A 13,280-nucleotide genomic window follows, 5' to 3' on the forward strand; every position below is an offset into this window, starting at 1 on the left:
TTCTATGCCTATCCCGTAGATCCTACCACTATGTTTTCTAGTGAACTTCCTGTAATTGCACCAATCAGAATTTTCCAGTAACAAGTGGAATTTGACTAAGGTCACGTAGTCAGCAAAAGTAAATACTTTATCACAAAAAAGTTTCGGCATTCCTAACAGTCACTGCCTATCTTGTAAGTACCTGTTATCTCCACAAGTTGAGATACAATTCTGTGTGATATGCAGGATTCCTGCCCTTTGGGGACATCAGTTTACCCACTGGTCAGATGATAAGCGGCAAGGCCTTTTTGTTTTTTTCAAATCCTCCTTTCCTTTAATAACTAATGGATTTTCTGCTGTGGTTTCAACATTATGCTCATAAACTGGGTTATATTTTGCCCGTTTATTTGGCGTTTAAGGTGACCTAATGCTATATTGATGCATGCTATCAAACTTTCTACGTTAGGTAATAGACTGACTTCCAATGTTGGTAGTTTCTCATTAATGGTATTGGAGTGCTTTAAGGGGTGTTCATAGCAAAACAGTTTTCTGGTCATTGTGGGCCTTCCTTTGTTGTTCGTGGTAAATATACATACTCTGGTCCTGGATAGCTAGGATCTGTTTATGGAGAGATGAAGTAGCATAACTCAGATGTGCCACTGTTTTTGGCTTCAGTGGACTGGAGGCAGATGAACTGAGAAATTTCCATAGGAACAATGGGAATCTTGATTTTGTAAGGCTATAACTTTAGTCTCATATTTGGTGGAATAATGAACTTACAAAGCAGTCTAAGAAAAGTAGTCTTCTACAAAAAGCACAGGATGTATCAGTATACTGTTCCTACTACTGTGCTCTATATGCTTTCTCAAGTGTGTGTGTGTGTTTCTGGTCTTTGAATCACTTTTCTTAGTTAGAGCTTATGACTATGATTTGGTAAAGAGTGTTGGTCTTATTTACTACTAATCCCGGTAAGGGTAGGGAAGAATTAATTTTATGGGATGAAATGTGAGATAGAGAAGCTTCATACAGAAGGAAGGCTTTATTTAATTCCAGGCATATGACGTCTGGATTTCTGACAACTCCATAATTGGCAGGAGATCAGGCATTGAGTGACCAAAGTTCAAGGGAATGCTGTTTACATGCTTCAAGCTGGCTTTAATGAATGGTAACGGGTGTATATTTCTGGACAGAGTGCATTTTCCTTTTTTTTTAATAATTTATTTAACTATTTTACATTCATTAGTGTCAAGGTATCAGATCCCATGGAACAGAAGTTATGGACAGGTGTAAGCTGCCATTTGGGTGCTGGGAATCAAATCTTGGTCCTCTCAAAGAGCAGCCAGTGCTCTTAAGCACCAAGCCATATCTCCAAACCCCACGTTTTACTTTTTGTAACTACCTAGTGGCGGGGGTAAAGAAATCCACAAATATCTGGTGCATTAGAATTTTGAGTTTAGTTTTAGGGCCTTGGCTTTGTCTGGGGAGGGAGTGTTTTATTCCTGTCTATTTTAAGATTTTCTGATGTAATGCTAAACAGTATATTGTCTACTTAGTCCAGGAAGCTGTGTATATTAAACAGTTTCATTGTACTGCTAAGTGGTTTTTCTATTTGTTTGTAATACATACCTTTTATCAAAAACAGACATGATATACTCTTCTATTTGTAGGGTTTTCTTTTTTATTTCTTTTTTCTTTTTTGTTGTGTTGTTGTCTAACTGTAGTCTAGCATTTTGTACAGCTTGGGGAAACCATGTCTCTAATTTTCACTGGATTTATTGAGTGAGACAGAAGCATAACACCAAGACTTCTACGCAAAAATGTACAACAGAAGCTGGACTGTAGTTTGCATAACTTTAAGACATAGGCAGAGACGGGCAGATCTCCACCCTGGTCTACAGAGGGAGTTCCTGGATAGACGATAGACAGTGCTACCGAGAAATCCTATCTTGATGAAAACAAAAACAAGTAAACAGGATTCCAAAGTCGTGGCCTTAAGCAGCCAGCTGGAATTCCCAATTGAGAGAGTGCTTGGCGGGGCAATGTGACCTCTTGGTTTGATAAAAAATTATCAAACCAGGTATTCAAACAACTGAGAAGTTTTAGACTATCAGTTGTATTCCCAGTGAGGTTTTTGTCCATGGTTAACCTTTTCTTTTCCCCTGCAGACAGTCTCAACAGGATTCAGTACTAGCTGCTTTTAGGAGGCACATGTGTTTTCTTCACGGTATGGATGAGAATCAGGCTTTATACATTGTCTAGAACTATGGGAGCTCCTATTCAGCTCAGAGAGATGTCTGTTTTATTTAAGTCATGTTGTCAGCGTCAAACTTTAAGGATGGACAGCTTCTATTTCAAGTTGGTAATCTGAATCCTCAACTAAAATTCGTTGAAAACCACTTCATTGGGTTGGGAGAGTCTCTGGTTTCCTCCCACCGTCACTATCTCTGCCCCCACCCCCTCATTCTGACCCCTCTCTCTCTCTCAGCTGTCTTTGCCATGTTGAGCTTAATATTTTTCTCTATAGTTTACTCATTTATTAGCATTCAAGAATAATGCAATTTTGTATATATACTCTTAATGGGAAAAGATGTACAAAAATGAGATTCAGAGGCATACAATGCAGAAAGATTTTCTGTCAAAAGCATGGACATGGACTTTACAACATTAGGCTCTAACTGATGTTAAGAGCAGGGCTTTGGCTTGATGTTGTAGAATTTGATTTTCTATTATGAGCCTTTCCATAAAGGGATGCTTGTGATGATTTTGGTAGTAGTTACAAATAGTTAAGGTCAAAAGTTGTGGTATTTGAGGGCTGGAGAGATGGCTCAGAAGTTAAGAGAACTGACTGCTGTTCTGGAGGTCCTGAGTTCAATTCCCAGCAACCACATGATGGCTCACAACCATCTATAATGAGATCTGGTGCCTAGAACACTATACATAATAAATAAATTTTAAAAATAAAAAATTTTGGTATTTGATAAAAGGGTTAGCTAGTGGGTTCTTACTAGAAAATTAGAGGAGACAAGCAAGAAAAGTAAACTGAAAAATGTACACCCCCTTCTTCAAACCCCTACTCTTATGGAAATCTCTCGTTCAATAGATAAATGTTTACTTTGTTTTCAACAGCATGTGTTGAGTTCGTGGAAAGAGCCATAACCAGTGTTGACTCTCAATGAGACAGTGAAATGTTATGTTCCTCATCATTCTCGTCCTGATCGCTCTGCTTTCACTGTCAGCCTTTTCTCCAGATTTTTATTTTTAAGTAAAATATGGAGGATTTTGAAGGAATAAATTAATTAGTCTTCTTTATTGGCTCCATTGCCAATAAAGCATTGTCTGTTGCTTTTCTGTCAAACCACAAATATGTAAAAGAATGAAATAGCCAGTGTTGACTGGCCTGGTATGTTGTCGTGTGCATATAATCCCAGTACTGGAGATGCTTACAGAGGAAAATTATACTGACTGTGAGGCCATTCTGGGTTTCATCGCAAGAGCCCTTCTCAAACAAACAAAATACCCCCAAACATGTTTTCCACTTCAGATGTATGCTATTGATCTTTGTGAGCCGAGGAAATAGTAGATGGCCTTTTTCCGAAGGCCTCTATTAATCATGAACTCAGAGTACTTCAGGGTAAGATTTCAGAGTGGAATCTATGAGCTCTCTGGGGTTAGGCCTTGGTATTTGCTAGCCTGTTGTTCTTAGACTGCTTCCTGTTTTTTCCCAGTAGATCGGACTGCTTAGAATATTAGAAGTATTTACCAGTCAGAAATATGCTAAAAGCTATGTCAGTTACAGTTACTATGTTGACTATGAAAAGAGATAAATAGCATCTATATGTTCTGAATTGTCGGGATGTTAGGAGAAAAACTGTTTTCAGTGATATACTGGTATGAAATCACATTTTTTTTCTTATAGTACATATAGGAAACTAGATGAATTTTTCATTCGTATTCTGATTAGTAATATATTGCCTTTACTCTTTATTTTAAGTCAAAACCTCTTGAATTTTGTTACACTTGTATAAAGGCTGTTGTATAACCACAGAAAAGGATGCTTTGGAAATAGTCACAGCATTTTTGAAACCTAACTTCAACCACTTAGTACATACATGTGTTATTTAATGCCTATTGTCCACCACGCCGAACCTTCGTTCCATCATACTGTTTTTAATTTTTAGTGTTTCCATGAAAATATATGTAAATTATATCATTGGCATTCTAAATTAAAGCTTTAATTGTTAGTTTCGGGGACAGTCAACGCATGAGAGAAAGGAACAACAGCACACATTCGTGCTCAGGAGGACTTCAAGGATCCAGCAGCTACCTGGAGTGGTGCTCCTCTGAAGAAATCCTACTCGGATGAATATAATACAACCTGCTAAGTGTCCTAGCACTTATCAGGTTGTATTATCATTGTCCGTGTCTATGGCTCTCATCCATCAGGGAAAGGATGGTGTCATATTCGTCTTTGTATTCACACTGCCTAATCTGGTGCACATTGTAGGCCTCATTAAATGTTTGTTGAATGAAAAAGTGAATCATCAACAGACATTAATTGGGCGCCTGCTTTGTGTTATCCATTGGCTCAGCTTCTTCCTGGCAGTTGCCTCCAGTGCCTACAGCTTGGAACGTACTTCCTTTTGAATCCTGTCGTAGGATGAGGACTGTTACAGTGATTGTACTTTACCTTTTCGTGACTGTTTTATGAAAAGCATTCTATAGCTATTTCTTATCTATGCTGATGGTGTAAAAGGGCGAATAGAAGCCAAAGTGCCTTAAATGTCATACTTGATAATGTGTTTCCTATGAAACATTTCGTTTATATGCCTGTGTTTTGGAATCGGCTGCTTATAGATGTTGGATTGCTGATGTTGTTACTATAATTGTTACCAATTACTCCCTAGGTTGGACCACAGTGATCATTGAGTCAAAGCTTCATCCTTGTATTCTGGTGTCTGCTATTATGGTTGGTATTGACTTCTTCATTTTCATCCTTGTCCAGCTCTCCCCTCAACTGCATTAATAGGTATGCTTCCACATTTCCTGTCTACACACTCCAGAGCTCATATTTCCTTCCTTTCTTATATAATTGATCTCTATTATCCCATGCGAAATCTGTTAATGTATTACAAAGGGAATGCACCTTAACCTCTTCAGCACCCTTTATTAGTTACTTTTCTAAGGCTGTGAACAAAATGTCATGTCCAAATGCAAATTCAAGAACAGGGTTTATTTGTTGCTCTCAGCTCCAGAAGCGCAGGCAGTGTGCCATGTGGTCCGGCTTGGGGAAACAGTAAGGCCTCAACTGGTACCACTACCTGTGTTCAAATTCATGAGCCTATGGGGACAGTGCTCTTTCGAGCTACAACAAAGGGTAAAACCTGCATCTTGTTAGAACATGATAATTTTATGTGAAAGGACTTCCCTCTTCAGTAATGCATGCAGAGCTATTAAGAAAAGAAGACAACTTGGCAATTGTGAAAACTTTAAATTTCAGAGATGGATTGTGACTAGTCCGCTGACCAGTGACACAGTTATGGAGGTGAAGCTGCTGAAAGGGGAACTACAAAGTATGGATTCAGGACAGAAGTTTTAGAAAAGGTCTCTTCAGGCCCAAATGCTAGATTGTACGGCACGAATCAGCAAATTGTGGAAGTAAATACAGTACTTTTGAATCTTGTCGCAGAATACCATTTGGTTTCCTTAGTTGAGGAGCGGGAAGTTAACAAGAATAGCACATGTTTTTACGTGGTCCCTGGACGGATCTGAGGGCAGGAGTAGACTCTGTCTGTGAAGCCTTAGTATAAACAATATTCATGTTTTTACTTTTATTTCATTTGGTTTGAAACAAGATCTCGCCATGTATGCCTTGGCTTTCTGTAAATGCTCTACATAGATCAAACAGGCCCCCTAACTTGGAGCCATCCTGCTTCTACCTCCCTATTGCTATGATTAAGGGCATGGGCTACTAAACATGGCACAAATTGGGGACTTAGTTCAGTGGTAGATCATTTTCCTAGCAGGTAAGGTACAACTTACAATAGGAGAATGGGTGAGTATGATATTTTACAAATACATGTGTAAACTGCTTCTGGGTGGGTTACTTAGTCTAGGGGTTGTAACCCACCCTGCAGTCAGTTATTCCAGGGTCCCGGAGAGGCACTATCTGGAAGATAATGGGATAAGAGAGAGGAATAAGGCTAAGCGGGGATTCCTGTCAAAGCCTCCGTTTAGAGATGGGGTACAGCTTATATAGGGTAAGGAGTTGGGGGGTTGGCAGAGGGGCCTGGGCTCTTGCTGCATGGTTCACGTTGGTCATGTGGTCCAGGAGGTTACCTTCGGTCAGGTCACATAGGCCTGGAAGTCATGAGTTGACACACATAGTTCTCTAGATAGTTTGGAATGTGGGGTGGGTTCTGCTAACAGAAAGCTCTCCATTAACAGCCAATTTGGGTGTGGGGTAGGCTCTGTCAATAGAACGATTCCTAACACAATTAGGGGTGTGGGGTTCTCTGCAGACTCCCCAGGGTGATGGTTCCTGCAATAATCCTTGGAGGAAATGGCTCCAGACATACATGTAGTCATTTATCAGATCAAGCTGAGTGAGAGGTAGCAACATGTAAGTCTCTTTCTTGGACACAGGGTTTCGCTCTTTGTCCCCGGCTGTCCTGTAACAGGAGCACAATGTACCACCTATCTACCTCATTTTTCTTTTGAATATTATTTGCTGAGGATAGGATCCATGGGTATTCTTCAGTGTTATCGTATTTTAACAGATTTAATGATCACTGTTCTCATGACTAGTCCCTCAAAGACGCAAACCTGCTTTATATTTACCCCTTGTTTTAAGGTAGACAACTGAGGAAAAAGCACAACAAGCCCCACCGGAAAAGAAGTGGCTTTTTCAGTTACATGCTAACCTTTTTTCCTGGTTTGTGCATGTGAACCATTCCTTTGCATAGTGTTCCTGTCTTTACATAGTAAATCCTTATAGTGTGGTTGACTAATTACATACACCACTCACAGTCAAAAATCCCCAGGTTCTAGTATCAGAAGAAAGTATCTTAAAGATGTGGGGAACGTAGCTGCAGACTCTGTTTTATAATTCTTTTTCAGTTCACTAATGAAAGCTGAATATTCCCATAGTCACTGCTACACTGCTGAATGCTCGTGTTCATTACTGTGACACCACCCAGCTGATGGCATTTTGGCAACCGGAGAAGCGTTACCCAACAATAAACGACAGTCTCCGATCTCTCCCTTTTGGCTTGCTCATCAGATACTACCTAGAATTTGTTTGGGGGCAAGGTTGCAGGAGTCAATATTTTACTTTAGGAGTCTTGCTTAATTCTTCTATCTTGGGGATTGGTGGGATAGGTCATAGATATGGACAACATGTGACTTTCAAATATTTTCCCAATAAATTCACAAGGTAACTTTGAGTCAAGCTTTATGTCTTATCACGAATCTTTCCTCCTCTTTCTTACATGTCCTAACAGAATTTTTGTTCTTTACACCCCCCTTTCTGTTACCCCACCGTGATATGTTTCAGCAATGTCTCTTCCTTTCCCTGTTCAGAAACGGATCAGTGAAACCGGCATTGTGAGTAAAGAGGCTGAATGTTGGCATGGAATCCATGATGCTCTCGGGATGTAACAGCAGGAATGGCGCACAAAGAGGATATAGAGGAAGGTTGTCCAAAGAACAAATGCTTGATATTTTGGCAGATATGGGACCACCAAGCTCTTACCAATGGGAGAAGCCTGATATTTGTGAGTGAATTTAGAAGGCAACTACTTGGGTCCCCTAGGGTGAAAGTGATGAAGGAAAAGGGAATGAATGAGATCTCTTTCTTCTGTGGAGCACATAATGAGGCTTCATATATATCTTTATCTTGTGTCATTTTAAATGTCACTGCTTCTTTGGAGATTTCTCCTTGCCCAGTTGGGAAATGACATGGTTTCACTTGAAATGCGTCCAGATTTATAAGGCTCAAGGACAGGAGAAAGCACAAGACGTGCTAATTAACTAAGTGAAAAAGTAGAATGCGGGAACCATGTCCTCAGAGCTGCCATAGCCATAAATGGCAGACTGGGATCTAATTCATGATGGGATGGGAGAGACATGAAATAAGGAACTGCTGCTTTGGAGACATTTTATAGAAGAGGTTTAGGGGACAGGAACTCCCAGTTTCACGTTACTCTGTGGGTTTGAGGATTCTTCCCACTATTAGCTCACTGGGCCACTTGAATTTGGTGTCATGATGCCATTTTATCACATTGGCAGGTGTCGCTCATCAGTGGGTACAGTACCTGAAGGAACAAGAGAAGCAACACCCAGTGGACAACAATGTGACATATTGGGTGAAGACCATTGAAAACACTACTTGCCTCTACTGGACTGGGGTTTTCTTTTCTTCTTGAAACATAACATAGTTAATACTTTGACTGAAGAACATGCATAATTTTATTATCCTTGAAATAGCTGTTCATAACATTTGAGTCTATTTACCATCCATTCTTTAGAAAAGTAGTGTGTAAAGTAGAATTTTATAACAGTATACATTTTACTGTATATTTTTATTCTGGTATTTTATCATTTCAGAATTTAAAAGTATATTTCTATGTCATGTTCTTTGATAAGTCTACATAGGATATGGACTTTACTGGATTTATTTAGACACTGCCATATTACTCTACTTTTTGGCCTGGTCAATTTTTTTTAAGCATGTAACATTGTAATCATATTTTCTTGAAAATTAACTTCTACCATGGAATTCTTTTACTTGAAGACTTCATAAAGGTGCTTTTGAATTATTCACATTATAGTTGCACAAATCATAATCCTACTCGTAGTGAATAAATGTGAATATTTCTTTAACCCATTAGAATATAACCTTTTTGTAAGGTTCTAGTAACTACATAAGTAATGTGTCTGTCTTCAGATGCTCCTGTCACTTTAGTATTTGTTCTTATTCACTGGGGATTGTTGGTTTATGGAGAGGAGCTGTGTTGTATAGTAGAATTACAGGTGCATACCACCATACCCAGGAGTAGGAGACTATGCAAGTGAGTGAAAGTTCTAGAGAGGCCGGAGGTTTTCTATGCAGCTGAAATTACAAGCAAATATAATCTCCCTGCCATGGGTGCTGGGAATGCAAATAAGGTCCAGTGCAAGACACTATGCTCTTCTAATCACTAGGTGATCCCTCTGGCACCCTGGGTACAAGTTTTGTGTGATAAGCTAACCATGGGAGCAAGTTCAATTTTTTTTTTTTCAGTTTTCATGTAAGATAATTTTACTAGCTCTGCCTCTGGAAATTTTAGCCATTAGGGTTTGGTCTCAGTTCCTTGAGAGCATATAGCAATGGGGTTTATTTTTTTGTCTGAGTACCTCTCTGCTTAAGTGTCCTTTGCTGTCCCTTTTATTGCATGTTCCCTCATATTCTTTTGAACTTTTAGATTTTTCATTTAAACTTGACAAAACCTTTTGTAAATTATATTGTTGGGTAATATGTTCTTCCAGCTATTTACTTGTATTTTGTGCTTTTAGCTGTCTTTTAATGCTGATGTTTAGTTACTAAATTTTTGGAATCATACAGCATTGTTTGGTACGTTATATCAGAAACTTAATAATAGTTTCACCCAGGTGGTGTATCTTAGATTATATTTGTTTGTTTGTTTTTTTCAAGACTGTGTTTCTCTGTATACCTGGTTGTCCTAGTTGGCCAAAATCATGCCAACAGAAAATATTTGGATACTTTGTGCCATCTCTCTTTTTTTTTTTTTAGAGCAAAATCCCTCATTCTGATCTCCTTTGTTCATCCCTTTTGCTGACCATCCACCTGCCATTAAAAGATAATAAACATCCATAACCCATATTTTGGGAATGTGGGTATATTTCTTCCTGCGAATTGTGGCCTCTGGTAGTTTTTGGGATACCCTGAGGAAACAGCTGTAACTGTTAAGCAGAGAAACCTTGTCTCAAGGGGAAAAAAAAGATTACATTGAATTAATTGAATAACCTTTAGCTTTAAAGGCAAAGTCAATAAATAATGGCTGATAGCCCAAAAGTCCTTATTGTGTAAGGTTCCTTTTTTTTTTTTTTTTTTGGACAGGGTTTCTCTCTAACTTTGCAGTCTTTCCCAGCGTGTAAGATTTCTTCTACTTTTTCCTGTTTTGTTTTTCTTTCAAGACAGGGTTTCTCTGTGTCTGCCTATATGAGTGTGTGTGTGTGTGTGTGTGTGTGTGTGTGTGTGTGTGTGTGTGTGTGTAAGAATTCTTAAGCAAAGTTTCATATGAGACAGTTCAGGCATGTGACTATAAATCTATTCTTGTTGGTTTTTTTCGTTTGGTGACAGAGTTTCTCTGTAGTCCTGGCTGTTGTGGAACTTACTCTGTATGCCCCTGTCTCACCATGCTCCAATTGTTGTAGCCTAATACCTTCTTCATATTAGTACACATGACATAAGGCTGGGCTTGTGCCATGGTTGTAGAGTATTACCTGGCCTTCTGAGTTCCATCTCTAGCTCCACTTCAGTAGATATATTCGCATCTGTTCACCTCCAACCTGGTCATTGCGTGACAAAGGTCATTAGGCCGCCTCAGCAAGAATTTGACTTGGGAGGCACTGTGAGTTCAGGGTCAGCAGTTCCAGGACAGCCAGAGCTGGTTTTCAGTGAAGCCCCTATCTCAGGAACCAAAACACGAAGCAAAAAAGAAAAAAAAAATACCCATTTCCCTTAATCAGCTCTTTATTTGACAGACAGTAGCCTCCACAGTGTATATGTAAGCATTTATTCCGCGTTGCTCTAACTAGGTTGTAGCTGTTGTCTTCCGCTGAAGTGTTGTAATTTGCTTCAGGTTGCATCTGTGCAGCTGTTACTTACCTCTATTTAAGTATCCCAGGCAAGCCTTGAACTTTTGGTCCTTCTGCGCTTCTGGTCCTTTTGCCTCCATCTTCCTAGTGCTGGGAATACCCCTGTCTCACGAGAACGGGTTTATTCAGTGCTGTAGAGTAGGCCCAGTGCTCCCCTGGTGCTAAGCCAGCACTATACCAACTGAACTGTATCTCTGGTGCCTGATGCTATAGTTTTTAATGTCATTTTGTCTGCTTATTTGGAGTTTCATTTCTTTCTTTACATTTGTTTTTTGTTGTATTTAATTTTTTCACATAGGGTCTCCTCTTAGTTTTGGCTGGCCTAGAACTTGCTATGCAGACTAATTTGGTCTCTACCTACTTAGAGATCTGCCTTCTATCTCCCAAGTACTAGAAAATAAAGTCATGTAAGGTTCTCTTTTGTTTTGAGACACAGTCTCACTGTGTAACCCGTTCTGTTCTGTAATTCACGGTAGGCCTTCTACCTTAGCCTCCGCTGTGAGTTCTAGAGATCCAGCACAGATTGTCAGTCTTGGAGAGCAAGTGTCTTTGCCCCGTGAGATAGCACTGGCACTTTTTAAATAGCTGTAAGATACAATCCTTTGGAAAACATTCATTTTCTATTAGAACTAGTTGTTTTCTAACCACGGCCATGGCTATCCTCTATGTACTTATATCTTAAATTTTCATTTTATTCAGTCAAATATTTTCTAATTTCTCCCATAGGATGCTTTGTGGTGTATTATGCTATTGATGCCCACCCCCTTGGGTTTTGAGGGTATTCAAGACAGAGCTTCTCTATGTAGCCATGGCTTTCCTGGAACTCTGTAGACCAGGCTGCTTCAGAGACAGAGAACCACCTGCCCTCCGCTGGGATTAAAAGCGTGCACCACCAATGCCTGGCTTCTGCTATTCATTTCAAATTGAGTTAGATATTGCCAGAGAAAAACCTTTTAATTGCCGGGCGGTGGTGGCGCACGCCTTTAATCCCAGCACTCGGGAGGCAGAGGCAGGCGGATCTCTGTGAGTTCGAGACCAGCCTGGTCTACAAGAGCTAGTTCCAGGACAGGCTCCAAAAAAAAAAAAAACCACAGAGAAACCCTGTCTCGGAAAAAAAAAAAAATTCTAGACAGAGTACTCATCTCTTCCAACCATGCTTAATGCTAATTCCACAGCTCTTAATCCCCCGCACTCAGGATGCAGAGACAGGCAGATCTCTGTGAGTTCAAGGCCGGCCTGGCCTATAGAGTTAGTTCCAAGACAGACAGGACTGTTACACAGAAAAACCTTGTCTCTAAAGAAAACAAACAAACAAAAAAACCCACACAGCTCTTTGTGAGACAGATGAAACACAGATGTAGTTTGATGGATCAGTTTCTCCGTAATCTTCTTGGTGTGGAGGTTGTGTGGATGTTTGGTAGTGTCCTCTTTTTGGCTCTTTGACAGCACGTTTCTCTGCCAGCCAGAGCAGTGGTGGCATATAGCTTAAATCCCAGCACTCTGGAGGCATAAGCAGGTCAGTCTCTGAGTTTGAGGTCAGCCTTGTCTACAGATGAGTTCCCGGACAGCCAGGGTTATGTAGTCCAGGCTGGCACCTGACAGAGATACTCCTGCCTCTGCCTCCAAAGTGCTGGGATTTAAGCTATCTGCCACCATGCCCAGCTCTAGGGTCTTTGTTAGTTCTGGCTGGTGTAAGAAGCAGGCTAAGAACTGGTCCCTTCAGTCATTTCTTACAGTGCAGTTCAAAAGGAAGATGAGCTGTGTGGTTCCTTATCCTTACTAGTCACATAGGTAACCTGGTTTGTGCGCCTGTTTGTGTGGAGGTAGCAAAACCAAGCAGTGGACTCGCCTCATTATGCATCTTGTCAGATCTGGATTGCTCCTGAGAATCCAGGCCCCAATTCTTTCTTGTCCCACCTACAGAATGAAACCCACCCCTCACGTCTTCAGCCACAGCTTCTCTCCTTCATCTCATTCAGGGATTATTGTCTCAGTCAGTCACTCTAACATGGTGTCCCTATGGGGACTGAATTGCAACTGTCTGTATTTCAGGTTCACAGAGCAGTTCCTTAAATAGTAGGTTGTCACCCACAGGGCTGCTTTTGCTATGGAAATTTCCTTCCTGTGCCAAGCAAAGCCATCCTGGCTGCCTTGATCCTTCTCTGCTTGGGGCCCTGCTTGGTCCTCACTAGTCTCCTCACCTTTTTGTCCCCGATCCTCTCTGCAGAGTTCCTGAATATAGAACCCTAAGGTACATGCAAAGCAATGAATTTATTGCTTCCATGAAGGACTGAAGTGAAATGTTGTTCAGTAACATTTTCCCAGGAACGATAAAGAGGCTCTCTGGATGTGAAGGCTGAAGCTCAGTCTACTGGTCTTTCTGAAACTTATTAGTCTAAATAGAAAGGACTGTGCTTTTTAGG

At 40.3% G+C, this 13,280-nt stretch overlaps 1 long non-coding RNA gene across 5 annotated transcripts in view; it reads left to right on the top strand.

The window, feature by feature from the left end:
• Positions 1-10,041, top strand: part of LOC121445546 — a 53,770-nt gene extending 43,729 nt beyond the window's left edge. For 4 of the 5 annotated variants that reach the window (XR_005973954.1, XR_005973953.1, XR_005973956.1 and 1 more), the window contains 2 exons: positions 4,884-7,751; positions 8,266-10,041. This is a non-coding gene — a long non-coding RNA (uncharacterized LOC121445546). The remainder of the gene's footprint in view (positions 1-4,883; positions 7,752-8,265) is intronic. The other variant, XR_005973957.1, reaches the window with a different exon arrangement.
• The last annotated feature ends 3,239 nt before the right edge of the window (positions 10,042-13,280 follow it).

The sequence above is a fragment of the Microtus oregoni genome, unplaced genomic scaffold, assembly GCF_018167655.1.
Source record: "Microtus oregoni isolate MIOR12 unplaced genomic scaffold, Mior012 000203F_ref0000192, whole genome shotgun sequence".
Lineage (NCBI taxonomy): Eukaryota > Metazoa > Chordata > Mammalia > Rodentia > Cricetidae > Microtus > Microtus oregoni.